The 27,982-nt window shown below is 40.8% G+C and overlaps 1 pseudogene; it reads left to right on the forward strand.

The window, feature by feature from the left end:
* Positions 1 to 344: 344 nt before the first annotated feature.
* LOC136524029 (uncharacterized) overlaps positions 345 to 27,982 on the forward strand; it is a 36,693-nt pseudogene continuing 9,055 nt past the window's right edge.

The following is a 27,982-nucleotide window of genomic DNA, read 5'->3' on the forward strand; positions in this document are numbered from 1 at the left end:
GAACTTTTCTATGACTTTTTGGTATATTTTTATTTTTTTATGTTTACTTGAATTTTTCTCGAAAAAGTAAATTTGAACTGCAGGTGCATGAAATATTAGAATTTAGCGATTCAAAAAATGGTATTCATGTTTTTGAGTGTATTTTGAGGCCGTGTGCAGGGACATTCGTGAAATTTCGAACATCTATTTCACGAAACATGACCACCAACTTGTTAAAAAGTGTTTTTTAATTATATAAAATGCAAACGAAGTCCAAAAATCACGAAACTTGTCGAGGTGTCGTGTCATCGCATGTAGAGGTTCTGGTAAAAATTTAGAAGTTTCCGAGCAAGTTGTGACGTACGATGCCTAAAACCCAGACATCTCCACATGTAAACAGATGTTCGAAATTTCACGAATGTCCCTGCACACGGCCTCAAAATATACTCAAAAACATGAATACCATTTTTTGAATCGCTAAATTCTAATATTTCATGCACCTGCGGTTCAAATTTACTTTTTTGAGAAAAATTCAAGTAAACATAAAAAATTAAAAAAATATACCAAAAAGTCATAGAAAAGTTCCAAATTGGAACATGTGCTTCTAGGTACTGTATAAATGCCACAGAAAAAATTTGAAAACAAAAATAAAAAAAATAAAAATACTTTGCCGAGTGTCGCAATTGGCACTCGGCAAAGGAACCTATTTGCCGAGTGCCAGGCTTGCAGCACTCGGCAAAGACAGCACGTTTGCCGAGTGCTAACGGCCAGCACTCGGCAAAGGATGACGGAGGGGCCACCGGCGTCGCCTGAGGTATTTTGCCGAGGGTTGTTCTTTGCCGAGTGCTTGACACTCGACAAAGAGGACGTTTGTCGAGTGTCACTCTTTGCCGAGTGTTTGACACTCGGCAAAGACGGCCTTTGTCGAGTACCGGCTTTGCCGAGTGCGGTACTCGGCAAACTGTCTCTTTGCCGAGTGCCCGTGTTTCGACACTCGGCAAAGCTCCGAGCACTCGGCAAAGAGCGCGTCTCCCGTAGTGTCATCACCCAACTACCAACGCCATATGGTCTGAAGTGCTAAATTTTGTTGTATGTAATAGCAACTTGCCTATATTATGTATGGGAGACATGAACGATATCATGCATGTCAATGAAAAACTAGGACTTGGTAGACCTGATATTAGACATATTAATGCTTTTTGTGATCATGTGAAGCAGTGTAGTTTCATAGATTTGGGGTACAGTGGCCTTGTATACACCTGGTCCAACAAAAGATTCAACACAACACCTATGTTTTAGCACCTCGATGGATAACTTGACAATGCGGAATGGTGTATGGCTCACCCCAGGGACGACAATCTACCATCTACCCATGATGCATAGTGACCACGGTCCCATTCTCACTATCCTTAATTCCCCTACAAGGAGCACTAACAAACCTTTTCATTTTGAGAATTGGTGGCTAATGGAATAGGACTACAACATGGTGGCTCAGCAAAGTTGGAACCATTCGGCTTCAAGGGCTTTCGCTCACAAGACCAAGTACCTGGCCACCGAACTCCACAAATGGCACAAGAACAAACCAAAGCTTTCTGACCAACTAGCCGCTGTTGAGGATCAGCTCCTGCAGCAGCAATCTAAAACCCCCACCAGCAAGACTTCGACCTCCAGAGTCACCTCACCCACCAACATCACCAGCTACTCGCCAAAGATGAGGAATTCCACCTACAGCGTGCCAAAAAGAACTGGGCTGCTCTGGGTGATCGCAACAATGCGTTCTTCCATTAGTCCATGACAAAAAGAAATAGGAAAAATAGAATCACTTACCTCCAGAACCCTGATGGATCCCACTCCACTACCCCTGAACAACTTGCTGCCACTCTCACGGCCTACTTCCAAAACATTTTAAGCAGCCATACTACCAGCATCCACCACGACTACATCAACACCCAGACTGCCACCTCTGTTGCTAATCTTTCAACTGAGGCCACATAGATCAAGAAGCTAGCGAGGATACCTACACCAACTCAATCCTGAATGTACAGGAACTGCACAGCATCATCAAAAACATGCGCAGCAACGCCTCACTTGGCCCAGATGGACTTAATGCGGCATTTTACAAGTCTGCATGGCCATGGCTATCTCGGGATGTCCATACCCTGGTACGTGATTTCTACACCTCTGCTTTACTTAGCATAGAATTAAATCAAATGTTTATTGCTCTAATTCCTAAGAAAATGCAGCCTGTCCATCCTTAGGACTTCAGGCCTATTAGTTTGTGTAACGTCATTTATAAAGTTATAGCTAAATCCTTAGTTGATAGGCTGAAGCCCCACCTCCCCAACTTCATTGACCACTCCTAGGCTGCTTTTATTAAGAACAGGCATATTTCTTCCAACATTATTGTCACCCAGGAGATCATTCATTCCTTCAGCTTCAAGACATGGAACCAGAAGGCTTTTCTCCTCAAGCTTGACCTTGCTAAAGCCTTTCATCGCTTGGATTGGGAGTTCATTGCTGCTGCCCTCAACCGCCTTGGTTTACAGTCCAACCTCATCAATCTTATTCGTGCTTGCATCTCCACTACTACTTTCTTCATTTTAGTGAACGGTGAGCCCACTGATTCTTTCGCTCCTTAATGTGGTGTTCGCCAAGGCTGCCCCCTTTCTCCCTACCTTTTTGTTATCACTATAAACAAGCTTTCTATCCGTTTGCAAAATTCTCTGCTTAACTCTAACCTTTCTGGAATCACCCATGGTCCTGGGTGCCCCCCTATCCACTCTCTTCTCTTTGCTGATGACCTCATCCTTTGTGGTGCCGCCTCTGTGCAAGAAGCCACCAACGTTCGTACTTCTTTGCATGATTTCTAAAACTTATCCGGTCAGATGCCCAATTTGCAAAAGTCTTCTATCCACTTCAGCAGGAATGTGGATAGCACTACCAGAGCACAGATCAGAGACATCTTCCCTGTCCTAGACCTGCTACCCAATACCATGCACCTTGGCCACCCCATCATCTTGAACCACAATGACAGGAACATACGAGTTTATCATCAACAAATTCAGGGCTAAATTAACAACTGTGAAGGCCAACAAGCTCAACCATGCTGGGAGGCTCACCTACATCAAATCATTCCTTACTTCTATTCCGGGGTATTACATGTCTACTGTTCTCTTCTCCAAGACTTTCGTAGGTAAAATCAATGCCATTCTTAGAAGATTCTGGTGGGCGGGTGTTCATGATGACAATCCCACCAACCCTATTGCTTTTAGATCCTGGGATGGTATCTGCCAGCCTAAGGAAAAATGGAGGTCTGAGTATTAGGGACTTGTATACTGTCAACAAAAGCCTCCTCACGTAGGCTGCTTGGAACATTGTTACCAACAAGAACCCTTTTCTTACTTCTGTCCTAAAGGCCAAATACTACCACAATACCTCTTTCTGGACAGCTAACACGACCGGTCCTCGGTCCGTCTTCTGGTCCTCTATTTTGCAGGTGAAAACAGAGCTGTGGACAAACACTATCTACCAAATCTAGGTAGGGAACAGCTCCATTTGGTCCACTCCTTGGTGTCCTCTTTGGAACCCCATACATGAACATCTACTCTGTCACTAACGTTCCCTTACCTGCAACAGTTTCTAACCTTTGGTTGCCTAACTCTCATTCTTGGAATGTTTAGCTTATCTCTAATGTCTTTGACAACCAGGCTGTACATGCAATCAGTACGATGCAGACCATCCCTAGTGAAGAGCAAGATATCCTAAGATGGACTCCATCCAAGACTAGACAATGTACTACTAAAAATGTTTACAAGCACCTCAGTTCGTAGCTGCAGATCCAGTTCCTACGTCAAGGATCCGGAAGCATCCAACCTAGGCTAACCAAATCCTTCAGCGAGCATGGAAAAGTAAAGACCTTCCTCCCCGAATCAAGGCCTTCACTTGGAGACTGATAAGATGTAACGACGTGAATTCATTACACCCTAGACAGTCATTTTCGACCCTCCGAGTGAACAGACATCCAAGCTCACGAACAAATCCCTAATGCCTTGAACTAGATTGACCGTCGAGAACCTACCAAAGGGGAACTCGTAGTTACCTACCAATAGCCCTGGTCAGGCTTATACCAGAGCAATGGAGAGAAACCCGAATGGGTTCAGAGAGATCCTACTGATACCATCAACATAAACTCGACCTCAGAAAGCACCTTAAGATATGGTAACTCGGTTTACAATACAAAGCCATCCAGTGACTTAGTCAATTCAACGAAGATAGAGACAACCAGACAGTCCGCCAATACCACCGGACCATCCGACTGATCACAGTGCAACAACAGTAAGTGGCAAATGAGTTGTTTGCCACTTAAGGGAGTGGGACCCACATGTCAGCATGAATGGGAAGAGATATTTCTTAGCAGAAGCCACTCTCTCACTCATCCTCTCTTTTGCAACACTCAGTCTCTCTCTAACTCACTCAAGAACAAGCAAGAACCCTAAGAGCTAGAGAGGGGAGAGATTGGAGAAGGGATTGTAGAAGAGCAAGGAGAGGAAGAAGGGAAGCACCAGTAGCAGTCTGTGGACACCCTTCACCCCTAAACCCTTCATGGTGAGCTCAAGAAGAACCATCCTCTTTTCTTGGATTCTTCACCTAATGAGCTAATCCATGGATTTTGATGCAAGATTGAAGACTCGTTGCTGGTGGTAGTTCCATCATGTGTAATAAGCTCAAGGAGTTCTTATCTAGTTCAATCACCCAATGATTCCATGGATATTCCTTTGAATCATCTTTTTGGTGTATTGCAAGAGAGAGTTCATATGGAGTCAAGCCAACTCATTGATAAAGAAGCAAGGGTAGAGAAGGTTTGGATCTTCAACCTTGTGCCATGGAAGCTCTTAGATCATAGAGCTAAGGTTCTTATCTTAATCTCATGGTTCATCCTCAAGTTCTTGTATCTCTAAGTTTGATCCTAGCCTATAGCCACACTTAGCAAAACAAGCTTTAAACCTAGCTATCTTGAGCCTATTGAGTATCCTAAACTATCCTAATGATGTCTTGCACATGCATAGATCATAGCTGAGCACATCTAAGTTTAGAACCCAAGATCACCCAAGAACATAGGTTATGTCGATAGTTTTGACGGAGTGTCCATCATATCGACGGAGTGTCCGATAGCCCTAGGAAACTGGTGTTGACGGTCGTTAACATTAATTATAAACCATCAATATAACCTACATATATACTTAAATCCATCACCAAACATAGGTATAGGGGTTTAAACTAATGAATTCCACGAGTTTTGGTGAATTTGTGTTTTCTGCAAGATATATCCAGAAAACCGTCAAGGGGGACCTAAACGTCAGAATTAATCATACTTATCCATGACGAAACCAGCACCAGAAGCTTCCAGAAGACAACAGAGGGCAACCCACCACGGCAGAGGCCAAGGGGCTACTAGGTGGGGTCGGCCGGCCCTACCCACAGGGTGGCCGGCCTATGGGCCCCCTTGGTCAGCCTTCCCTTCAAATGTTGGTTCTCCAGCGCCTTCTAGATTGCATCTACGCCATCCTTTTAAGTCGGTTTGATCCGAGGGTCTAGAATTGACGCTACCCTCTGTATATGGCAGCCCCAACCCCACTCCCTAAAGCCATCCTAGAACCCTAATTCATATCCTCCTCATCAGGATCAGAGCCAGCAATCAAGAGAAGATTAGTCCTCCATAGGATCTAGTCTTGTAAATAAAAATAGTGAGATAGAGAGTGAGGGAAGAGTTTGGAGGATGTGTCGGCTTGTCGGTGCTCTCTCTACGGCTTGTACCTTGGCGGATCCAAGTTCTATTTGAGCTTGCTTCTGAGATTTCTCTGGTAATCAACTTCTAATTCAAGTAAGAATCTTGTTTATATTGTTCATCAGGATCATGATACTTTTGAGTGCTTTATTCTCTTCCGAGGGGGAGTAAAGTATTAATCATAAGTGTAAGCATGGTAATCAACTTGTTTCTGAGAATTCTCTGGTAATCAACTTCTAATCCAAGTATGCATTTTGTTTATATTGTTCAACAGGATCATGATACTTTTGAGTGCTTTATTCTCTTCCGAGGGGGAGTTAAGTATTAATCATAAGTGTAAGCGTGGTGCTTAGACATGTATTAATCATGGATGCACCCTGCATTCCAGACCGGTGGTAGATCACGAGGTAGCGTTAGAACACAAGTGTGACACTCTCGTTGAGTCCTCTATAGTCCACCTCTCGTTTGTAGGCCAAGTAGGATCCGGTTATGAAAGAAAGCATCCTCTGCTGGTGTCTTTTCTTTAGTAATGTTCCTAGTTGAATAGTAGAAGACATAGCTTACCAAAGTCAAAACTAGAGAACCTTAGTTATCCTCTGTACGCTCCTATTTATCCTTAGCCTTGTTCCTACCGCTAGTTAAGTTAGATTATAGTTAATCTCACACGTTTCCCTGTGGATATGATACTTGGAATACTTCCGGGTGAAAGCTACAACGATATCTGTGCACTTGCGGATTTATCTGAGTGTGTTAATAAATATACCAACAAGCTTTCTAGCACCATTGCTGGGAAAATAGTTGTTGAATTAACTATGAACCTAGCTTAACCTTGTATCTCTTATCTTTTTCTTTTATTTTATTATTTTCCTTTTCACTATGGATTCCACTCCTATCCATCAATATGCTACACCTACGAGTGCACGCCTATAGCCACTAAAATCTTCAAAGCCTATCTTAACACCTGGCTATGAGCTACGTCCGAGTTTAATAAAATTAATTCAGGAATAATTCTTCTTGGGAGAAGGCGATGAAAACCCATACTCACATCATGGGAGTTTGGACAGACTTGTGCATGCTTGCATATCGCTGGCATGTCTGACGTGACCTTAAGATGGAAGTTGTTTCCGTTCTCTTTGACGGGAAGAGCCAAATAATGGTATAGTCGAACCGTAGGAAGTATGAAAGGAGATTGGGAAACGCTATTCTCTAAATTTTGCCTAGCTTTCTTTCCCATCTCTAGAGTTGTCAGCCTTCTATCTGAGGTTCTATCTTTTAAACAAAAAGAACAAGAATCTCTTGGCACTACATGGGCTCATTTTAATGACCTCATCACCACTGGTCCTGACCTTATAATTGAAGACCCTATAATTCTTTAATATTTTTATATGGGTCTTAGCAAGGATTCCATGAAATTCCTTGATTCAGCCTATAGAGGAGCTTTCCTTCATTTGTTTGCTAGTAAGGCAAGGACTATCCTTAACAAAATTATTGGACGCATTCCCTACACTAGCATTCGTGATGAACTCCCTAAGGAAGAGAAGGAATCATCTCTCAAACAAGAAGAGGAAGTTTTGATAGCCAAATCACAACCACTCCAATCCCAAGATTTAGCTATCAATCCCAAACCATCAATACCCCAAAATCATCCAAGGGAAGAAGAAATTCCACCTTTGGAAATTCCTTTTGAAATTAAGGATGATCTTTTTAATGCTTATTTTGGGAAAAGCTTAAACTTTCTGCTACATAATAGACCTTCGAGTGAATATAATTCAAATCCTCTTAAGAAGGGATCTCTTAGAAAGCATCTTAAATCAAATTTCTTTGGAGAACATCTAGAAAAACTCAAGGGTGGAATGTCAAGTGATGCCATAGAAGGAGAACCAAGTCATTTAGAAGCAATTCCTATCCTCTCTCCTTCTATGCTCACAACTGATGCTCTTTCTCCTAAGTCTCGTGATGATCCTAGAAATCCACTAAGACAACCAAAGTATAGGAGTCATGAAGACTACAAGGATGACCAAGGAGAGCAACGACAATGACTAGAGCATTCATGTGTCGTTGCAAGTAAAGAATGGTTGGATGAGGCCGAAGGTCTAAGGGTAGAATCTAACCCTAGTTTAAATTTGAATGGTGAACTCAAGTCAATGTCCTTAATAAATAGGGCTCATCCAAGTTTGGAGAAGGCCTTAGACAAGATCAACCGAGAGTCACCAATTCGAGTGAAATTTTAGACTTTCATGAAGAATCGACCCTGGAGCTTGAAAAGGAATATTACATCAATGAGCATGGAAGCTACATCATGATCATGTCATCAAATGCATGCTCGCAAGGGAAATCTCCTGAATTAATTGATCTCTCTAGTACCACACATGAGATTTTCAACCCCCTCATACTTCCTATTCATAAAAAAATTGAAAGGGTGGTTGTAGATGCATATGTTTATTATAAATATTGCAGATCTCATTGTGTTAGAAACAGGTACATAAAGGTTGGTGTTGGAGGGGAAACCACTCCACCAACTTAAATCACAAATAGAAGGTTCCCAAGGACGAGCTTTTGTCCCAAAACAAGCACTTTCAGGGGATAACATGAGTTTTCACCTTTTGCTATAATGCCCTTGTGAAATGAGCATAGCAATATAATTGTGAAAATATTCCTTTGGGTATTTTTGCCACTAACCATTCCAGGTTTGAAACAAAAAGAATGAAGGATGACGACGCAAGGTATGTCCAACCAATTATCATGCAACATTGAATCACATCCATCAAAACTTGATTTTGCTACAAAATTCAAGCTGGGAATAGCCTTCTCTAAAAACATTTCATGCCATGTTGCTAAATTATCTTGGTTATCTCAACCTTCAAGCCATGCTCAATTTGCTAAATAACAACCATGCTCTTCATCTCTATTTTAATAAATCTCTATAATGCTTTTATGCTACCTTTGTTTGCAATAGTATGCTTAAGGTTTGGAGTATGTTCATACATCTTTTAAATTAAGCATGGTGCTTAGTTTAGGGGTGCTAATTTTACTTCCAAAGGCTTTTAAATTAAGCATGGTGCGTAGGTTAAAATACCTTCCTAAATCAAATTAGACGTGGTGTCTATGTTGATTTTTGAGCCGATAGTATGCTTTAGTAGATACTAGATAATTTGTTGAACTAACCCCTACAGGAAACTCTCAATTCAATTTGGGTAAGTCATGAGATGAATTCAAATCGGAGATGAAACAAGGCACATGACGAACTCAAATAATATTGCGCAAAGAAGACATATCTCATTCATCATGATGGAAGAACTGCAAGAAACCATGAGTGGAGCGGAAGGTCCAACAAAGTGTCAAATATCAAAGAGCAAAAAGATGGCATGCCAAAAGTTTGATAAAGAAAGGGTGTAAGCTAGGAAACAAGAAGCTCATGAACAGTTCAAATTACGATGCTAGCCGAACAAGAAAAACTTCAAGCAAAAGGGAAGGACCATCATGAGTCATCTACCCTTCATCATATGGTATCATCATGCTCCAATGACAAAAGTAACATCCTAACGACACACTTCAAGCAAAGTGTGGGGAAAGTCGATTCCCTAATTTCTACAAGTGAAGGTTCTGAACCTATCAAACTCAAAACCAAGACGGCTTTGGCGGAAGAAGGTGACTTCACCATTAGAGGCATCATCACAAAAATCCTCGTATTCAGAGCAAACCAAGGTACTTGATCAATGAACTTCACAAGGAGAAGTCTGGTTCGAAGGACTTAAAACACTAAACCCTCACCAAAAGAGCTAGCTTGGGCGAGCAGCACCCCCGTGTATCTAGGTAAATATTGTTTTCCTTTGTTTTAGTTATAGTTTCTTTTAATAGTTAAAAAATGATGAATGCAAAAAAAATTATCTTTTCATTAGTCATTTATAATAATAATGTGTGATCTAGTAAAATTGAAAACAAAATAAAAAGGTGTGTCCAGTTTGCTTTAATTTGTTTTTAAGAGCTGAAACAAATATAGAGGACTCTGAATAATCTCTTAAATGGAAACAATGAATAGTTGCTCTGTTGTAATTCCTTTCAAGTACCTAGTTTTCAGCCTTGAAATCTCTTGAGTTTTGGATAAAATTATTTTGATAGAAGGATTTACTCTGAACTTGAAACTCATGGGTAACATATGCTTGATCTAAGTCTAGGTAATTGACGGATATGATATGAGAAGGTCTGAGCTACTGTTTATCTTGTTCCAAGTAACTCTAAAGTTCTGGAGATTTACTTTTTAAAAACACAAAAATGTTACATGATGAGTTCCTGCATGACAAAGCTTGAATTCCCACAAGAGCCATACATGTTATTTAGGCTAAGAAAACTTCCACATATATGTTGCTTGCTTTTGCGTTAAGTTTTGTCAAGCTTTGTTGACCCTTATGAGAGATTTGCCATGCTCTTAAAATCAAGATCACGTACACACCACCCAAATATGCACTACTCCTACACTGAGGGTAGGCGCAAAAACATACCTTCCATCTAGATCCACCAAAAATGTTTTACTCCTACACTAGGAGTGAATACAAAAACATGTTTGATAGGTTTTCCATCCTCGAAATAATTGCTCCAAGTTCTTGTTGCTATCTCTCAAAAGTTTTGTTGTAGAAAAGAGGCATGGGCTATGCAAAAGTTATTCATAAAAAAGAAAGAAAAGAAAAAAAAGAGTTGAGAAAAAAATAGACAAGTGTCCAAGATATTTAAAACAATGGGTACTTAGATGCCCGTCTAAAAAAGAAGAGATGAATAAGATAGCCCCTGTTCTCTAGCAAATGTTTCCAAGTTTCAAAAGAGAGATAAATTTTCAAGGAGCAAAGTAGAATTAGGTTAGCCACCATATATCCACACACATGCACATCTTAATTTGATTATATGACTCAGCTCTCTTTGGATCCGTTGTTTGACTTTACAATATATGCATTGCAAGTATGCTCTAGCTTTCTCCCTACCTATGAACTCTACTAAGCCTTAGTGGTAGGAAGAGAAAAAGGCATAACATCATTATTGCCTTGGTGAGGATCCACAAATATCACATATATTGAGAGCCTTGAGAGTGTCATACAATGGAATCTCTGAGTTTTATTTTGAAAACTTATAAAAACTCCAGAACAATGGTGGAACAAAGAACTTGAGATATAGTACTTGACTTGATCGTTCTGTCTTTCAATTGCTTAAGACCCTAGTGAAGGCTAAGAAGCCTCATGGTTGAAGGTAATATGGGTAAGTTTGAAAGTCAGATCAATTTATTCTAATCAAGAGGAGAATTTTTTATTGAACGCTTGTGTACTTTTGAGGAGTGAAAGCATTGTAGAAACTCCTGATCCATTACTAAGTTTAGCTTTGCTCAGGGATGAGCAAAGGTTAAGCTTGGGGGAATTGTTGATGGTCGTTAACATCAATTATAAACCATCAATATAACCTGCATATATACTTAAATCCATCACCAAACATAGGTATAGGGGTTTAAACTAATGAATTCCACGAGTTTTGGTGAATCTGTGTTTTCAGTAGGGTATATCCAGAAAACTGTCAAGGGGACCTAAACGTCAGAATTAATCATACTTATCCCCGAAGAAACCAGCACAGAAGGTTCCAAAAGGCATCGGAGGACAACCCACCATGGCAGAGGCCAAGGGGCTACCTGGTGGGGTTGGCCGATCCCACTTACAGGCCTGCTGGCCTCAATGTTGTGCCTTGAATAGTTTTAAAAACGGATAACCGCTATGCTCTAGTGTTAACCCTATGAGTTAGAGTAATCCTTATCTCACTAGTTAATCTTGCCTCTTGTCCTTGATACACAAACTATGTTTTAACTTAAAAGGTGTTTTGTACCATGGGAATTGAGAGGGAATAATAGGAGCACTCAACTGAGAACCGAAATCCGTACCTAGTTTGCCCTAAGTAGTAGGCATGTTATGCTATGAGAGTCGAAGAGAGCAGTTTTGATCCTCCTACCTATCCTTCTTAGCCTTTTGGAGCCCTTGACTTTCCCAATCTTAGAGGTATCCCTAAGCCCAGAACCCTAGAGCAACTCCTTATCCTTTATCTTGCTTTAGAAGGGCCCTCGGCAGAGTCTCCTTTGAACCCTGGCCTTATCTTTTGAGTCATAGCAAACGCAGAATAGAGATATGAAGCAAGCAAGAATGATATCAACATCACACCATGGATAAGTCAGTAATGATCATCACCTCAAGAGTATCAAGCCAGTTCAGACATCACATAATACAGTGCATCATCATACATCACAAGAACAATAAATAGAAAGAGTTCACGTTTAGGATTAAAGTCACAAATCTGAGTTCGGTCCCTATCAGAGCGGAGCCTACGCCTAAGTTTAGTGCTAAACACGGTAGGTGGAGCGGTGAAGCCATCAGTGCCCACAAGGCCTAGAACTGCATGGGAATGGAAGCCCTGACGATCAATGTAGACCATACCCTCCAAGCAAGAAAGAGTCTACAAAAAGGTAAGTCGAATGATGAGTATAAGGAACGGGAATAATAAAGTGGAAACACAAAGTTTGGACAAGGCTAGAGACACAAGTGTGTAGCATGTGGCAAAAAGGGGAAAATAATGATGGGACAAGGGGTTGTTCCTAATCTTTTGGTGAGTGTGGATAAACTCGATTTAGGGTGGATTCTACGTTGGCTGTCCGACTACAACGACCACTAGGTTGCTATGCCTTAGTAACAGGTACACTGGTTCTGATTGTGATGTTCTTGCCATGCCAAGAACACCATGAACATGCAAGCAACCGAGAACAAGCAAAAACAAGATGAACAAGCAAATAACTCACGGATTTAAGCCAAAGGCTGAATCTGAATGAATCACAAGTTGGGGTCTTGAAACAAGCAAATTGGGTGGTCTAGTCGACACACGCGTTTACAAGGAAGAAGAAGCAGCTATCTTGCATCTAAACAAAATCCACCCTCATTCTGATGGTTGTTGGTTCTATTTATAAGGAGGAGAGCACAAGGGGGAGTGGGAAACCCTAATCTAGGTGTCCCTCAATGGGCTCTAGTCAGTACAAGGCCCAGACCCAAGTTGTTGGTCTGTGCATCCTTTTGCTTGCTGCGCACAACTTCGGTAGATTCTGATAGTGGGGTTGGACCCATCTGAAAGAGGACGACGAGCTCTTTCCAACAAGTCAAAAACCAGCTTCATTGGATCTCATATCATGGAGTTATGGTATTTTTTATGGAGTGTTTCCTGCTGTCTCGAATGAGCTAAGCGCCCCATTAATGATGATTCCCACTTGTTTGGCTGCTCCATCCTCATCATGGGGTCTAAATATGAGGCAATGGGTTCTTGACCAACATTCCTAAGAATAAGACAATCATCACCATGATTTAGTAGCATCCAATCCTGAGACAAGTTTGTATGAACAGTGAGGAATGACTTTAACTGATAATTAAGTTGTCGTGCTCGAGCACTTGTCATTGGACCTTGTTGTGCAGCAGGTGTGGTTGTATCAATGGAAGGGATGTCCTCATCATCCTCCCCTTCTTGCATTTGAGTCATCCTCGACTCCAGTTCATCCTCTTCTCCCAAATATGGCTTCAAATCTGCAATGTTAAATGTGGGGCTAACCCTAAAAGTTGTAGGTAGCTCAAGTTTGTACGCATTATCATTAATCCTTTCTAACACTTTAAAAGGACCATCGGCTCTAGGTAGCAACTTAGACTTTCACAAATCAGGGAACCTATCTTTTCTTAAATGGAGCCAAACTAGATCACCAGGTTAAAAAATGGCATGTTTCTTCCTTTTGCTACCAGCTAGTTTATACTTTGCATTCATGCACTCTATTTTCTCTTTAGTGGTTTCATGCAATTTTAAGATCAGTTTAGCACGTTGTTTAGCATCAAAGTTTACTCGCACCGAGGTCAGAATAGGTAACAAATCAATAGGAGCATGTGGCACAAACCCATAAACAATCTTAAAAGGGCTTTTCTTAGTGGTAGAATGTTGTGAACGATTATAAGCAAACTCAACATGAGGCAAGCACTCTTCCCACATTTTTATGTTCTTTTTCAAAATAGCCCTAAGCAAAGTAGATAATGTTCTATTGACAACCTCAGTTTGTCCATCAATTTGGGGATGACAAGTAGTGGAAAATAAAAGCTTAGTCCCTAGCTTAGCCCACAAAGTTCTCCAAAAATGACTAAGAAATTTTGCATCCCAATCAGAAACAATGGTGTTAGGTACATTGTGCAATCGAACAATCTCACAAAAGAACAAATTAGCAACATGTGTAGCATCATTGCTCTTATGACAAGGTATGAAATGTGCCATTTTTGAAAATCTGTCCATAACAACAAACACACTATCCCTCCCCATCTTTGTTCTAGGCAGTCCTAAAGCAAAGTCCATTGAAATATCTTCCCACGGTGCACTTGGAACTAGAAGAGGCATGTATAAACCATGAGGATTAAGGCGTGACTTAGCTTTTTGGCATGTTGTGCAACGAGCAATGAACCTCTCCACGTCTCTCCTCATCTTGGGCCAAAAGAAATGACCAGGAAGGATGACCTCTGTCTTTTTCACACCAAAATGTCCCATGAGTCCTCCTCTATGTGCTTCCTGCAACAATAGCAAACACACGGAGCAAGCTGGAATGCATAGCTCGTTAGCTCGAAATACAAACCCATCAGCAAGGATGAATTTGTTCCAAGTTTGTCCCTCTTTGCAATTCAGCAACACATCCTTGAAATCATCATCATGAGAATATTGTGCTTTAATTGTTTCTAATCCAAATATTTTGAAATGAAGTTTGGACAACATGGTATAACGCCTAGACAAAGCATCAACAATGATGTTTTCTTTACCTTTCTTGTGTTTGATGACATAAGGGAAAGATTCAATGAACTCAACCCATTTAACATGCCTACAGTTCAGTTTTGCTTGGCTTCGAATGTGTTTCAATGACTCATGCTCAGAATGTATAACGAATTCTTTGGGCCATAAATAATGATGCCATGTTTCCAAGGTTCTAACTAAAGCAAGCAATTCCTTATCGTAAGTAGAATAGTTCAGACTAGGCCCACTCAATTTTCGCTAAAATATGCTACAGGTTTGCCATCTTGTAGCAACACACCACCCAAACCAATTCCACTAGCACCGCATTCAAGCTCAAAGGTTTTATTGAAATCAGGAAGTTGGAGCAAGGGTGCATGAGTTAACTTCTCTTTGAGCGTGTTGAAAGCATCCTGTTGGCTGCAGCCCAAGTGAAGGTTGCACCCTTCTTGGTGAGTTCATGTAGCGGGGCTGTAATGGTGCTGAAGTCCTTCACAAATCGACGGTAGAAACCAGCAAGTCCTAGAAAACTCCGCACTTGTGAGACCGTGCAGGGAATAGGCCAGCTGTGTATGGCCTCAACCTTGGCTTGATCAACTTTGATTCCCTACGGTGTCACAACATATCCAAGAAAAGAGACTCGATCTGTGCAAAAGGTGCACTTCTCAAGGTTGCCAAACAAATGTGCATCCCGTAGAGCATTGAAAATGGCACGCAAATGATCAAGATGTTCCTCTAATGATCTACTATATATCAAGATGTCATCAAAGTATACCACCACAAATCTACCAATAAAAGCACATAAAACCTCATTCATTAATCTCATGAAAGTGCTGGGTGCATTAGTCAATCCAAAGGGCATGGCTAGCCATTCATATAAACCAAACTTAGTTTTAAACATTGTTTTCCATTTATCTCCTAGCTTATTGCGAATCTGGTTGTAACCACTACGCAAATCAATTTTAGAGAACACAATGGAGCCACTCAATTCATCAAGCATATCATCTAACCTTGGAATAGGATGATGATATCTGATTGTGATGTTGTTTATCGCTCTACAATCAACACACATGCACCATGATCCATCCTTCTTAGGAATTAAAAGCACAGGAACGGCACAAGGACTAAGAGACTCACGCACATAACCTTTGTTGAGCAATTCTTGTACTTGTCGCTGAATCTCTTTTGTCTCGTCCGTGTTGGTCCTGTACGGCGCATGATTAGGCAAGGAAGCCTCGAGGATGAGGTCAATCTGGTGTTCAATCCCTCGAATTGGTGGCAGGCCCGGTGGTACCTCCTTTGGAAAAACATCGACATACTCCTGCAAAAGATTAGTGATAGCAGGAGGCAAAGAAATAGATGTATCTTTGAGTGAAAATAAAGTTTCTTTGCAAACCAAAGCATAGCAAACAATAGTACTAGCATCAATGTCATCCAAATCAGATTTGGTGGCAAAGTAATAAGAGCCTTTCAGCTTGATCTCATTTTTATTATGATGAACAGATTTGCTAGACTTCTTCTTATGTTTCTCAAGTTCATTAGCGACAATCTGATTTTCACTAGCAACAGCCTGATTCTTAAGTTTGCTAGCTCTAGCAAGTTCATCTCTTAGAATAGCCTCAGGGGACATGGGGTGCAACACAATCTTCTTGTCATTATGCAGAAAAGAGTATTGATTTGTTTTACCAAAGTGTAAGGAATCTTTATCAAACTGTCATGGTCTACCTAACAACATAGAGCTTGCTTGCATAGGCACAACATCGCAGTCAATGGAATCATGATAAGAATTAATGGCAAACTCTACCCTTACCAATCGTGTTACCTTCACCTTGCCACTGCTGTTAAGCCACTGAATGTAGTAAGGCTGCGGGTGTGGTTTTGTGCTCAACAAAAGCTTCTCCACCATTTCAACACTTGCCAAGTTGTTGTAGCTTCCTCCATCTATGATCACATGGCAAGAGCTTTCCTTGATCACACACTTGGTTTGAAACAAAGTGTGGCACTAATTTTGTTCAACCCTCTCCATTTGTGCACTTAGCACCCGCTGCACCATGAGGCTCTCATAGTGCTCCGCAGCTTTAGCCCCAATGTGCTCTTCATCTTGTTGGAAATCATCTCCTTCCACTACATTGTTAGCAGCAAGCAAAGCATATGTTTCTTCATCAAAATCACTAGCAGAGGAGTACCCACCATCAGCTCGCATAACCATCACACATGTGCTTGGGCAGTCCTTGCGTATGTGGCCATATCCTTTGCAGTGTAGGCACTGAATATCCCTTGTTCTCCCCTTGGATACCACTGAGGATGAACTCTTGGTAGATGTAGCCATTGTTCCTCTAGTTGGTTCACTTGGGCATGGTACATAATTTGTTGTAGAGGAGCGTGGCTTCATGGTCGAGGAAGATTGTGGGGGTGCACGTGTTGATAGTGTAGCAGCATTGGAGGGTGTCCATAGGCTAGCACGACCTGCCAGAATGTTAGCCCTCATGCTAGCTCATCGTCCCTCCACTTCTCGTTCAGCTTTACAAGCAAGGTGAAATAAACGATTGACAAAATTATATTCCTTATAAGCTAGAATATCTAGAATCTCCCAGTTTATCCCACCCATAAATCTAGCTATGGCACCATCCTCATTTTCCTCTAGCCCACAATGAAGCATACCCATTTGTAGCTCTTGATATTACCCTTCTACAACTTTGGATCCTTGCCTCAATTGTTGCAACTTATGTAAAAGATCACGGGCATAATAGGAAGGAACAAATCTGGCCGGCATGACCCATTTCAAAGCATCCCAAGTTGGTGTGTTATTTGGGTTCTTACAATGGTATTCAGACCACCAAACAGAGGCAAAGTCAGTAAACTCACTAGTGGCCGCCCTAACATGTTTGTCCTCAGGGAAATCATAGCAAGTAAATTTCTAATCAACAACTAATTCCCAACTAAGGTACATATCAGGATTATACCTGCCATCAAAAGCAGGTATGGTGAATTTAATCTTGCCAAATGAGTCATTGGCACGTACCTCTTACCGTGGTGGGCGAGGACCTATCTCATGGCGGCGGCGATGTTGCTCGATGCGTCGATGACCATTCACCTCCTCATCAAGCTCAGTGTCCGCTGCATATTCTTCTTCATCATGACCAGTAGCACTGCCCATGGTGTTATTGTTGCTGTGATTGCGTCGTTCAAAACCATCACATCAATTCTGTTCCATCCCCTCTGATCGCTCCAAGACATACACCTACAATGTAACACCCTAAAAATTGCTCTTTTTGAAATAGGGTTAAAAAGATTTAATTTTAGATTTTTGTGCTCATTAAAACATTGGAAAATAAAAAATTTCAGTAATTTAAAATTTTATCATAAGGTAGCAACATGTTTGTGCATACAGGCCTTTGCATTTGATTTGTTGAGTTGAATGGTTGAATTCAAAATTCAAAATGAATTCAAATTCGCTTGTGAAATGTTTTAGCTTTGAAATAAAAGAAAAGAAAATTTTGAAAAATAAAGGCATTTTAAAAGTTGTGAAAAATTATTTTTGAAAACTTACCAAAATTTCTCATTTTTATTTGAATTGAAAAGTATATTGGAAATAATATTTGAACTTGATTTGATTCCTAATTGAAAGTGGTTTTGAAATAGGAAATAGAAAAGGATTTGAAAATGGAAAATCTTTTCCCCTCCTCTTTTGGTCGGACGGCCCAACTTCCCTTCTCCTGACCCCGCGGCCCAGCTCTCTTGGCCCTTTTGCCAACCGCAACTGGCGGCCCACTCTCTCATGACATCTCCCACTATTTCCCGTGTAGGCCCGCTTCCCCCTCTTGCGCATAGGCCTAGCCGGCCGCTCCTGCTCCCGCTTCCCCTCTTTCTCTTTCGTGTAGCCCGTCCCAGCCGCATGCCCCGGCCTAGTCGGCTCAGCCGCGCCGTGCGTCCCCTCCATCTCTCTTGTGCCGATAGGTGGGGCTGCCCTGTTAGGGCTGTCTGCTACCTCTCGTCCTCGCCTCAGACTTCCTCGACGCCACCGCCATGGACTCCATGTTCGTCCCACCTCCGCATCGGGTCGAGAGCCCCATGCCACCATGCCATCGTCTTGCCGTGCCGCCCACGTCGCTCCGCCCTTATAAATCCAGAGCCCATGTGCTGCCTCACCTAAGTCACACACGTCGCCCTTGCCCTAGCGAGCTCGCGCCGTTGTTCGCCGTCCACCGACTGCCTTCCAAAGCCACATGGCATCTCCGAGCCATCTCCAGGCGCGTAGTTGCTCAAGGTGAGTTTTCCATGTTCCGCTCTATCTCCCAGTGCTCTTCGTTTAGTTAACTGTGGCCTATGTGCTATTTTCACCGAACTTCGACGAGCTCTGGTCATCACTAGCCATGGCGCCGCCGCCGTTTAGCTCGTCGCTGGTGACCCTCATCTCCCCCTTTTGCTCACGGCCGTCCGGATCTGATCCAATGGCCTAGAATCCCCGATACCCCTTCGCATGGCTTAATTGCATAAGAGCCCCTCGGGTTTTTAATATAGAACCCGCCATCCTTGGTTTCTTTCAAAAGGGCCCTTGTCTTTCTCCAAAATAGGATCCACAGTCCTCGGCCAGATTTAAAAACCAGATTTTGTTTATTTTAATTCAAAAATTAAGTTTCATCTATTTAGAACACTGCCACTACATTTTGTAGGCCACATTTTCTCCGTTTTAACTCTGATTTGACCCATTCAACTTGTGTAAGGTTCGTAATTTCATAATCTACATGTTCATCCTACTGTTAAATATATTTCTAACTTTTAAAATTAAAGGTTAGATTTAATCTATTATTTTATTAAAGGAAATCTTGTATAAATCATATCATCTATGTTTTAGCTCCAAATTGAACCGTTCAAGTTGTGCTAGATTCAATACAACAAGAGCTACGTGTTAATATAATGTTTATCATGTCACTATTTCTAGGATTTCATGGTTTAACGCCTAACTTGAATAATAATTATGCAACTAAATTTATAAATAAAATATGATTTCTTTTACTTTAGTTTTATAATTCAAATATAAATTTCACTTAATTCAATTTATATAAGCTTTTATATAGTTAAAACACATGAAGCTTATAGTTTTATATTGTCTCCTATGAGTAGATCTTTCGGTAGCCATTTCTTTAAAACCGTAGCTCCGATTAGCGTGTCCCTCATGACTATGTGTTCGTAGCGATACGTAGAATCATGTTTCACAGTCTTTTACTTATTTTTATATGATTGATGTATTGTTCTAATTTAGATCTATTGTTTGCTCATGTATGATTGCATGGATGCTTGTGTCGTGCTTTATGATCATGTCTAGTCGGTGAGCTTTACGTGTTGATCAAGAAGGAGTTCTATTGAAGGTTTGGACTAGAAGAAGGATCTGAGTTTAAGGTAAGTATAGCATGGGATCTTCCTTATTGTCCTATACACCTTTAATCATTTAATTCATACTGCATGTGTCTACCTTGACTACCACTAAGGATTTCCTAGTACTTTGTAGCTTATGCCTTGATACCTATGGGTATTGCATTGGGTAGTATGATGCTAGTGGTCAACTATAACCATGATCTTGTAACTTGACTAATGGTATATGCAATAAACACTAAAAGATGCTTTTTAGCAACATGGAACAAGAGGGCTAGAGCATTGGGCTATTTTTATGGTGCTCTAGATTCCTCTCCCTAAGGACTTATCTGTAAGTGATCATCCGGGACTTATAGTACAATGGTGAGGGCTACATGGATCTGGCTTGAGCTCAGTATGAGGACCTTTTCTAGCTTGTTAGAGGTTACCTTTATTAGCATAAGAATGGCTTGACGAATCGGGTATAGGACAGCCTCTACTCTTATGTGTATAGCCATGATGGAATTGTGCCATTCGACAGGGGGTTCCTATATCTGTTTGCCGAGTGAATCTAATGGCCCTAACTTGTTAGATGAACCTTTGAAAGGCTTCATAGTGAACCCTATTGACCTTCCTTGGTAGTGGGTCAAGACGCTGATGACCTTAGGTGAAAGGGTAAATCACGACTCACAGTTAAAGTGTACAACCTCTGTAGTGTGTAAAACTGGTATATCAGTCGTGCTCACAGTCACAAGCGGCCTTGGAACCCATACAGAATAGATGATGAACACTGATAATACTGATGATAAAGATGCTCATTAATGGTTAATTGTTTATGCTATTCATTACTCATATTTACATGATCATGTGTTTATATGGGCTTGTGAATAAACTTGTTGCCACCCTATTGCTAAAATCATGACTCATTAAAATAAAATTGCAGTTAAACTAGTGTCAGCCTTTTGAGCCTCATGAACCCCATGATATATTTGTTGAGTATGACATGTACTTACGCTTGCTTTATTTTTCAATTATTTGGATAAAAATCCCAGATGGGTACCAGAGTGCTAGGTGGAGGAGTTAGGCTTGTGATCAACTAGTCAGTTGTCCCTATGGATTGGAGTCTTCACCCGAAGATTGGAGTTGTCTTTCCGCTGTTTGCTGTCTAAGGTTATATCCTTTATACTAAGTACGTTATATATTGAGCATTGTCTTTTGATATTACCCTTATTTGTAGCTATATGTGAGATTTGACTTCCTAGGCTCACATATGGTGCGTATCTAGTTTTATTCTTAAAACCAGGTGCTACAAAGTGGTATCAGAGCAATGCTGACTGTAGGACGCAAGCCTAGTTCGAACTAGATGTTTTTATCTTTGCTTAGTTCTTGCTTTCTCTTGAACCTTGTTATTTTCTAAAAGTTATGCTCACTTCAGCCTCTGTTCTGTTATGAAAATCTTGTCTCTATTCTCAATCCTCTCTCTTTGTCTAAATAGATGGGTCATAATGAGGAGACCACCAGCATCAAAGGTCAGGAGGACCACGCTATGTTGTCCTTGATTGCATTCAATAAGGAGAAGCTTTTAGCTATGCAGCAACAAGTACTAGAAGGAATGACTCAACATGGGAGTTCTCAATAGTGTTTGTCACAAGGGCAAACCAACATACCAAAGGGACCAGTGAAGAGACAAGTGGCAGAAGCTTGGAAGAAGATGAAGTCCAATGAAGGTGTTCATAGTAAGACGCTTGGAAGTCAGGATCCATGTCGGTGCTGTAAACATTATGGTTTTCCCTGTCTTTAGGACAAGTTTAATAAGAGCGAAGTCAAGGTGAACCCTAGTCATGAAGTTAATGTGGATAAGAAGAGGAAGGTGGTCTCACCAGAGCCAGAATTGGGAAGCAATCAACATTCGAGTTCTACTACATTGTCACATCTAGCTCCAATCCCTGGTCAGATAAACTCAGACTCTAAAGAGTCAGAAGTTTCTCAAGCTAAGATTACTCCACTCTTTCCACATGAGGTATGCATAGATGGGTGGATGATCACCTATAAGGAGTTTCAACCCTAAAAGATCAAGCGAACTATAAAGCGGTCCAGTCAAACAAAGATGAACCTTCAGAGTCAGCAAGCTAACAACACACTAAGCAACAATTCTGTGGAGTATGATATCACAAAAGATACAACTAAGAGAAAGTGTTATCATTGCTAGCAGGAATGACATTATGTTAAATCTTGCCCACTGAGGAATCAACAATTATATCATGGAAGTGGCCAGAGTCAGATCACTAGAGGACTGCCACTAGCAAGTGTCAGTGACACACAATACGAAGGAAGCCCATGATGAAATTGATGAAGTGGATGATGTGCCGCTCTCACTCTCATGCAAGATATCTACCCCAGATGCTCCTGCAACCACACCATGTTTAAGGAATAGGAGTTTATGTCCCTTTGTAATAAAAACGATAGTTTCGCAAGTTGAGTCAATGATTGAGTTGTGCACCTTTATTGCTTTGTTGAATTGTTATTATGCTTATGATTGTTTTGCATATTTATAATGACTGCAATGATCTTGTTGGGTGTTCCCACAATTTTCATTTAGTTCATAGGCATAAGGCATAAGGATTAATGCAATAAATAGATGGGTTTCGCTTATCTCCTGTTTTCCCTATTCTGTCTTTTGGGAGTAACCTATCTTTATTGGCTTATATATCTATTCTTAGATGACCAAAAATCATTATAAAATTCTGGACAATAGTATACTTTGATATCTTTTTGTGATCGAAGAATCGCCCTCATATCTATTTTGGTTATAGAGTTACAAAAATCATAAGGCGATGCATCTGTGCTGTTTGGAACCTAGAATAGTTTCTCTTGTGCACTATTTTAGACCAAGTTAACTGCATAATTTGGAAAAGTGTTCTATAAGAAAGTTGTGGAGGATTGGATAAGATTTCCAATGGTGTAAGATACAACTTCATTGGATTCACAGAATGAGAGTTACAGTTGTTTTACTGTGCTGTTGTTTTTCTGCTCACGAAGAATTCTAGATATCTTGTTCTTGCACATACACAAGAGTCTTATTGTGATGTCAGAATGTCTTGATACTAGTTAGCTCATCTGGAAGAAGGTGCAAGCTACCCTTTTTGTGTCCCCTAGTTGATCTTTTCTTAAGGGGGTAGCCAAGTTGAAGAATTTGCAAGATGAAGTGTCCTACGTTCTAGTTTGTGCAGCGGAAGTGTGGTGGTACCCAAAGATGTGAGAGAAACTTAGAGTTTCAATGAGGTCTAATTAGAGGTTCAAGGGAAGTTTATCCAAGATCGTCAAGGTATTGATAGTGTTACTGGAGAAGGTTTAAGTTCTGATCAAGAGACCTCAGCTAAGTATTGAAGGAGTAAAAAAAAGAGGTTGAGGTAAAACCTATGTATTAGCTTTGCCAGATCAGGACAAGAGCTTTATATCCATTATGATACCCTATCAAGGTGTGGGATGTGTCCTTATACAAGAATAAAAGTAGAAGCTTATGCAGGAAGGCATGAGATGGAACATCTAACGAATGAACTGGAGTTATCCATTGTGGAGCATGGAAGGAATATCTTCTTGGAAGTAAAAGTAACATATTGGAGAGTCACAGGAATCTACAGGACATCTTCACTAAGATGGTCTTGAGCTGGTGATATCCTCGTTGGAATGAAATTGATTATGACTTGAAAAAGTGCTATCACTTCGAGGAGCAAAGTCGTGGCTGATGACCTTAGCAATGGATAATTGTGCTAAGAAGGTTCGGGTGACACCAAGGACTAAGAATTGTATTCCAAGTTTAAGCAACTTGATCGGAATCATTAATGTTTTGAAGATTGGTAGTAGAATTTCCTTCTGACCAAGAGATTCGTTAGGCTTCGTTGGATGGTGGATATTTTAAGAAAGAGAATTCATATTAAAGGAAAGGTGACCTAGTGAATAGAGTTACCTGAGAATTGTTCAAGGTATCTATCAAAATCTTGGAATCAGTTTGGTAAGTTACTTGGAGAAAGGTCAACAGGTATGCAAAGTAAAGTAGGGTCCTTAACAAAAAGACAGAGCTACACGAGGAAGTAAAGAAGAATCCAAAGACAGATTGTTCCTATCTCCTAGTCGACGTTTTCCAAATCTCGGGGACGAGATTCATCTTAAGGGGGGTAGAATTGTAACACCCTAAAAATTGCTCTTTTTGAAATAGGGTTGAAAAGATTTAATTTTATATTTTTGTGCTCATTAAAACATAGGAAAATAAATTTTTTTAGTAATTTAAAAATTTATCATAAGATAGCAACATGTTTGTGCATACATGCCTTTGCATTTGATTTATTGAGTTGAATGGTTGAATTCAAAATTCAAAATGAATTCAAATTCGCTTTTGAAATGTTTTAGCTTTGAAATAAAAGAAAAGAAATTTTTTAAAAATAAAGGCATTTTAAAAGTTGTGAAAATTTATTTTTGAAAACTTACCAAAAATTTCTCATTTTTATTTGAATTGAAAAGTATATTGGAAATAATATTTGAACTTGATTTGATTTCTAATTGAAATTGGTTTTGAAATAGGAAATAGAAAAGTATTTGAAAATGGAAAAAAATTTCCCCTCCTCTTTTGGCCGGACGGCCCAACATCCCTTCTCCTGACCCCGTGGCCCAGCTTTCTTGGCCCTTTTGCCAACCGCAACCGGCGGCCCACTCTCTCCTAATGTCTCCTACTCTTTCCCATGTAGGCCCGCTTCCCCCTCTTGCACATAGGCCCAGTCAGCCGCTCCTGCTCCTGCTTCCCCTCTTTCTCTTTCACGTAGCCCGTCCCAGCCGCATGCCCTGGCCTAGTCGGCCTAGCCACGCCGCATGTCCCCTCCCTCTCTCTTGCGCCGATAGGTGGGGCTGCCCTATCAGGGGTGTCTGCTACCTCTCGTCCTCGCCTCGGATTTCATCAACACCATCGCCATGGACTTCGTGTCTGTCCCACCTCCAAGTTGGGTCAAGAGCCCCATGCCACCACATCACCGTCTTTCAAACCGTAGCTCCGATTAGCGTGTCCCTCACGACTATGTGTTCGTAGTGATGCATAGAATCATGTTTCAAACTCTTTTACTTATTTTTCTATGATTGATGTATTGTTCTAATTTAGATCTATTGTCTACTTCATGTATGATTGCATGGATGCTTATGTGGTGCTTTATGATCATCTCTAGTCGGTGAGCTTTACATGTTGATCAAGGAGTTCTATTGAAGGTTTGGACTAGAAGAAGGATCTGAGTTTAAGGCAAGTATAACATGGGATCTTCCTTGTTGTCCTATACACCTTTAATCATTTAATTCATACTGCATATGTCTACCTTGACTACCACTAAGAATTTCCTAGTACTTTGTACCTTGTGCCTTGATACCTATGGGGTATTGTATTGGGTAGTATGATGCTAGTGCTCAACTACAACCATGATCTTGTAACTTGACTAATGGTATATGCACTAAACACTAAAACATGCTTTTTAGCAACATGAAACAAGAGGGCTAGAGCATTGGGCTATTTTTATGGTGCTCTAGATTCCTCTCCCTTAGGACTTATCTGTAAGTGATCATCTAGGACTTATAGTACAACTATGGGGGCTACATGGCTCTGGCTTTAGCTCAGTATGAGGACCTTTTCTAGCTTGTTAGAGGTTACCTTTATTGGCATAAGAATGGCTTGACGAATTGGGTATAGGACAGCCTCTACTCTTATGTGTATAGCCATGATGGAATTGTGCCATTCGACTGGGGGGTTCCTATATCTGTTTGTCGAGTGAATCTAATGGCCCTAACTTGTTAGACAATCCTTTGAAAGGCTTCATAGTGAACCCTACCGACCTTCCTTGGTAGTGGGTCAAGAGGCTGATCACCTTGGTCGAAAGGGTAAATCATGACTCACAGTGAAAGTGTACAACCTCTGCAGAGTGTAAAACTGGTATATCAGCCGTGCTCACGGTCATGAGCAGCCTTGGAACCCTTATGAAATAGACGATGAACACTGATAATACGGATGATAAAGATGCTCATTAATGGTTAATTGTTTATGCTATTCATTATTCATATTTACCTGATCATGTGTTTATATGGGCTTGTGAATAAACTTGTTGACACCCTATTGCTAAAATCATGACTCATTAAAAGCTAATCGTAGTTAAACCAGTGTCAGCCTTTTGAGCCTCATGAACCCCATGATATATTTGTTGAGTACGACATGTACTTACGCTTGCTTTATTTTTCAATTATTTGGATAAAAATCCCAGATGGGTACCAGATTGCTAGCCTAGAGGAGTTATGCTTGTGATCAACCAGTCAGTTGCCCCTGTGGATTGGAGTCTTCACCCAAAGATCGGAGTTGTCTTTCCGCGATTTGCTGTCTAAGGTTATATCCTTTATACTAAGCACGTTATATATTGAGCATTGTCTTTTGATATTATCCTTATTTGTAGCTATATGTGATATTTGACTTTCTAGGCTCACATATGGTGCGTATCTAGTTTTGTTCTTAAAACCGTGTGCTACATACAAGAGATGTATTAATAGAACCAAGAGTGCCTTCCAAGGAAGCCAACTTGGTGTTGGTCTCAATCTGAGCCATCTCCAATTGACCAAGGCGCTCATTGGTGACACGAACATCCTCATCAAGGTGTTCATCATGGAGCCTCACTTTGCGTTCAAAGTGTTGTAGCAAGGCTTTTGATCGAGGTAATTGTGGAGGGGTCCTTTCACCTTCTCCTGCCATGGTTAGTATGCAGCAAGGGAATCACAAGAAAATTTGTCCTACCAACTAACTGAATTAGGTGACAACAATTTTCAATCTCTCAGCATGTGCAACCGAGTTCTTACATGTCCTAACCTTGCTATGCAGATGGTGTTGGCGATGACAAGAACAACACAAGTAGTAGCAAGTAGAACCCTGTGACGTTGTAGATAATTTGTGGAGCTGTAGGTGGCTTAAAAAAATCAAGGTACAGCTGGAACCACGTTAGTCAATGCAAGTTGAATAAGTGTTCAAAGATGGTACCGTGCTAGTCCTAGGCTAACCCGTGCGAGAAACGCGAGCCTAGACACAAATGTTGTCACCGGACAGTAGCAAACAATGGAAATGATGAGAGTAAATAGCATCAACTTAACCCTTCTTTTTTTGTTTCTTTCTTTCCTCCTTTTCCTTTCTTTTTCTTTTCTATTTTCTATTGTGTTTTCTTTTTCTTTCCTTTTTTTTGACAAGTAGCACAAACTGAACTTTTGCAATATGATTATAACAAGAATGCAACAAGTAGCATAGACTTTCTTTTACTAGGGATAAGGATTACAACAAGTAGTACAAATATGCAATTTGAACTCTCTTGTTTTCAAAACTAAGTGTACTCAAATTTGCACCAAAAGGACAGATGCATAAGGTAGTGTTTGTGTAGGCGCGGCTAAAGGTGATGGTGGTGAGGGTTTCAACGAAAAGGTGGAGAGAGCAGCGGTGCTTTTGGTGGTGGTGGTGGTGGTGGTATTGGTGGAGATTGCAGCGGCTGAAGTGGGGGGAAAGGCAACAGCGGATTGTGTGGTGACTGAAACGTGACAAGAACTCAAAACTCTAAAGGATTAGAACCTATGAACTAGCACTTGACACCACGATGTAAACCACAAACTCAACAAGCAAAGAACTATGCAGATTAGAAAGGCTCAAACTTGTGTTTGGAATTTTAGTTCTATCCTATTTTTATATTTCTGGACTATAGGTAGAGTAATGAATGGTAAATCGCTCACCAAAGAACCTTGCTCTAATTACCACATGATGGGAGCACGGGTTGTTCCTGATCTTTTGGTGAGTGTGGATAAACTCGATTTGGGGTGGATTCGACGTTGGCTGTCCGACTACAATGACCACAAGGTTGTTGTGCCTTAGCAACAGGTACACCGGCTCCGATTGTGATGTTCTTGTCGTGCCAAGAACACCATGAACCTGCAAGCAACCGAGAACAAGCAAGAACAAGATGAACAAGCAAATAACTCACGGATTTAAACCAAAGGCTGATT

The sequence above is a fragment of the Miscanthus floridulus genome, chromosome 18 (assembly GCF_019320115.1).
Source record: "Miscanthus floridulus cultivar M001 chromosome 18, ASM1932011v1, whole genome shotgun sequence".
NCBI lineage: Eukaryota > Viridiplantae > Streptophyta > Magnoliopsida > Poales > Poaceae > Miscanthus > Miscanthus floridulus.